Raw genomic sequence first — 4,373 nt, 5'->3', positions numbered from 1 at the left:
CGTCGATCTTGATCGACTGGTCGATCTTTGAGACCTTCCCTGTAGATCTTTCTCTGGAAAAAAAAATGTTAAAAAAATATATATATATATTTTTTTTAATCTTTCCCTGAGAGTCCACATTACAGTTCTACTTTTGTTTTGATGTGAAAAGTGATGCTGCATAAGATGACTGCACGTAGCACTGACTGAGAAAGTACATATTACAGTTCTACTTTGACGTTTTAATGTTGGACCAAAGCATTGCATGTAATTAGAATACAGGCAAATAAAAGTCATTTAGTTTAAAGTACAATCTTGGCTGTCTTTTTCTCTCAACGCTTCAATAGGTAGATCTTGCCTTCCCCCAAAAAAAAGTGATCTTGGGCTTAAAAAGGTTGGCGACCACTGCTCTAGAGCGAAAAGGTGGGTTTTAAAGGCCTTGAATGTCTGTACGGTGTTGGCAGACTGTTAAAGGGGGCTTATTCCACAGTGTCGGGGCGCCGTCACTGCAAAGGCCCGGAAACCCTTTGTCACCAGTTTGGCCCGCGGGACCATCAGACACAGATCTGAGGGACCTGGAGCTGACGGGTTGTTGGACCAGGAGCTCCTCAGTGTGGGCCGGAGCGAGACCCACGGTCCAGGGCTTTGTAGAGACGAACAAGCTGGTTTCAAACCCACGGCATTGCAAGTACATGGTGGTAATATGCACCGTGGTCGGACAAGGTTATGAATGATGAACGGTTGAAGATTATTTTGTTTTCGATTCAACTTTGAAGAAGGTTGTGTACAAGCCGTCATGTTTAAAGACCCAATCAGTGATCCACATGTAAATAAAAGGGTAGCCCACCACCAAAAACAAACCTCTCTGTCTGTCTGTCTGTCTGTCTGTCTGCCTGTCTGTCTGCTTGCTGTCTGTCTGTCTGTTCTGTCTGCTGTCTGTCTGTCTGTCTGTCTGTCTGTCTGTTCTCTCTCTCTCTCTCTCTCTCTCTCTCTCTCTCTCTCTCTCTCTCTCTCTCTCTCTCTCTCTCTCTCTCTCTCTCTCTCTCTCTCTCTCTCTCTCTCTCTCTCTCTCTCTCTCTCTCTCTCTCTCTCTCTCTCTCTCTCTCTCTCACACACACACATGTTATAGAACTTGGTATCTTGTGTGGCCAATTCACTCCCTGACCACAGGAATTCGGGTTTTTAAGACACATATTTCTCTCTCTCCCTCTCTTTCTCTCTCTCCCTCTCTCACTATCTATCTATACAGTATGTATCTCCCCCTCTCTCCCTCTTTAGCTAGGTCTCTCTCTCTCTCCATCCCCCTTTCTCTATTTCTCTCACCTTCTCTCTCACTCTTATCTATCTCTCTCCCTCTCCCTCCCTCCCTCTTTCCCTCCTGTCTCTTTGATCCCATGTGTAGAACAGCTGATAGTTTTCCCCAAAATCCTCCCTCTCTTTAGCCATCTGGAGAGAGATTTATTTACCATTTAGATGGATGGATGGATGGAGAGAGAAGAGAGAAAGATGGATGGAGAGAGAAAAGGAGAGAGAAAGATGGATGGAGAGAGAAAAGGAGAGAGAAAGATGGATGGAGAGAGAGAAGAGAGAACGATGGATGGAGAGAGAAAATAAGAGAGAAAGATGGATGGAGAGAGAAAGATGGATGGAGAGAGAGAAAGGGAGAGAGAAAGATGGATGGAGAGAGAGAAAGGAGAGAGAAACTTACTGGTATTTGTGGAGTTCTGTGTTCTGGTTACAATGTCTGAACCAGTTTATTGCCTCAGTTTCAATGACTTGAAACAGATTTTCATCAAATGCTGGTTTTATAGTTGAGACGGTTAGTGGCTTTGTGTATGTTGTGTGTGTGTGTGTGTGTGTGTGTGTGTGTGTGTGTGGTGTGTGTGTGTGTGTGTGTGTGTGTGTGTGTGTGTGTGTGTGTGTGTGTGTGTGTGTGTGTGTGTGTGTGTGTGTGTGTGTGTGTGTGTGTGTGTGTGTGTGTGTGTGTGTGTGTGTGTGTGTGTGTGTGTGTGTGTGTGTGTGTGTGTGTGTGTGTGTGTGTGTGTGTGTGTGTGTGTGTGTGTGTGTACTCTGTGTGTCTGCTGTCCACTCCCTCCTGATAGGATCAGGAGATCAGGATCAAAATCTTGGAGCGATGTTCTGGAATTCCTATCCCTGGGGAGGGGTGGGGGGGGGGGGGGTTATGACACACCTGGGTGCTCTGAGTCACTGGTGCAGAACGAGAGACCAGACGCCTGTCATGACCTGCCCACAGAGAGAGAGGGAGGGGGGTGAGAGAGAGAAAGAGAGAGAAAAGGAGAGATGGAGGGAGAAAAGGAGAGAGAATGGAAGGGAGGGATGGAGTGGGAAGAGGAGAGAGGGAGATGAGAGGGAGAAAGGGAGGGAGGTAGAGAGAGAGAGAGAGAGAGAGAGAGAGAGAGAGGGATGAGAGAGACAGAGAAAGAGAGAGAGGGGGTGAGAGAGAGAGACTTAATGAGACTGCCTGAGACTTTAATGAAATTCTTTCTTCAAAAACAAGAGAGAGCTAGAGAGGAAGGAGGAGAGGGGGAGGAAGAGGGGAGGATAAAACATCTTACTTATAAAAGCAACAAAGGGGATGGAGAAAGGAGGGAGGGAGAGAGAGATGAGAAAAGAGGAGATTAACTAAATATCCTCCTGTCATTATTCACCTTATGATGTAACCAAGGTGCTGCTAGCCTGTCGCTCTTTCTACTTTCAGTGAGCATGTGTCATATAGGTCATAGGGTCATAGGGTCATAGGGTCATAGGGTCATAAGCCCCTTTCAGACATGCACTGGACTCAGGTCTTAACCACGCTTTGATCGGAGCAGGAGCGGTATGTCCAAACACAAACGTGAAAATGATTCCATCCGAGTTTACCCTCCCAGCTCCCAAGCCCTAAATCTGCGTAATTACAACCTGCCCCCCTGTCGGAACGCAGTAGATCATGGTTGGCAGCGAGCGAGTGGGTATATTGATGGATATAGACCTTTTACACAAGTTGTCCCGTAGTTGCGTACAGATGGCTTTTCCCCCGCTGATAGTTAAATGAAAACATATGGGGCGGTGGATAAAATAACGTTCCAAAAAGTTACAGCAAAGTCGTACATTTATATTTAACTATGCTATTTGATTGATTACGTTTATATTTAACTGTTCTGTTTGATTGATTACATTTATATTTAACTGTTCTATTTGATTGATTACGTGTATATTTAACTGTTCTATTTGATTGATTATATTTATATTTAACTGTTCTATTTGATTGATTACGTTTATATTGAACTATTCTATTTGATTTATTATGTTTATATGTAAATTAGGTTGTACGCCAACCATCAAGTGTTACTTGTTTAGTTCAGGAATAGGGGTCAGGTAATTATAAGATTTATTCTTCTTCCTGCTCCTTTTGCCCATCATGGTAGAACTTAATTTATGTTTTTGTATGAAAACTGTATGATTTATATTACTTCCATGTGGCAAATAAAACTCTGAATCTGAATCTGAATTTGAACTATTCTATTTGATTGCCATATTTGACATATTTTCCAGCTGTCAACGTGTTCTAATGTTGTTCCAGTGAACGTCTAGTAGTCCGTCTCTTGGAAGGTTGTGACACTCCAGCCAGACCACCGCAAACAAGACAATGTTTGCTGAACTATAAGATAAGAATCTAGGGGAGGGGGGGGGGGGGGGGGGTTATTTAGTCAACCCAATTCACAGAAGGTCTCATCATGATTTGAGCATGTTTGTGATTTGAGCAAATATTGGGTGCCGCGCCCAATATGTTCCAAAAAGTGACAGCGCCGTGGAGGCGCATAGTGTTTTAGCCTTTAGTCTGAAACTGTGTAAGTGGTCATCATTTGTTAAATAGGTCAGCTTTTGCTCAATAATGCTTTGAAATGTCACCCAAAAACATTTACATAATGTAGCGCCACCCTCGCTGTTCGAGGTTGAGAGGTAGAGATTGTCCACACGGTATTCACAGGAGAGTAGTGCAGCTTTATTTAATGTAGTATTCCAAAAAGGCTATTGTTTGGCCATAGCCCACGGCAACAAAGCATCACGTTATCGTTTAGCTATGCTAAGCTACGTGTTATCTCTTTATCGTTTAGCTATGCTAATCCACGTGTTATCTCTTTTACCGCCAGACACCAAGAGAAGAAAACATCTAGTTTCTGCTTTCAGAAGGTTTTATAAGAAACATTTAGTCTTCAGAATTTTTTACTTTCTCTTTTCCCCCTTTCTTTTTCCGTTTTTCTCCCATCCCAATGTTAGTCGTTATGCCAATTCCCAATCCCCTACCTGGTCGTTGCGTGCTCTGCCCCCTACTGTTCTCGGTCTGGGAGGGCGGAGACTATCACATGCTTCCTCCGACACATGTGTAGCCAATC

At 43.9% G+C, this 4,373-nt stretch overlaps 1 pseudogene across 1 annotated transcript in view; it reads left to right on the top strand.

Annotated features, from left to right (window-relative positions):
- LOC311238637 overlaps positions 1–4,373 on the top strand; it is a 104,541-nt pseudogene that overhangs the window by 24,955 nt on the left and 75,213 nt on the right. Inside the window, exon 3 of the transcript in view lies at positions 470–667. The product of the transcript in view is annotated as an uncharacterized misc_RNA (transcript). The remainder of the gene's footprint in view (positions 1–469; positions 668–4,373) is intronic.

The sequence above is a fragment of the Notolepis coatsorum genome (genome assembly GCF_963971535.1).
Source record: "Notolepis coatsorum genome assembly, chromosome: 12".
NCBI classification, from domain to species: Eukaryota; Metazoa; Chordata; class Actinopteri; order Aulopiformes; family Paralepididae; genus Notolepis; species Notolepis coatsorum.
Note: the sequence above shows the minus strand (reverse complement) of the source record. Positions and strands in the feature narration are given on the sequence as shown.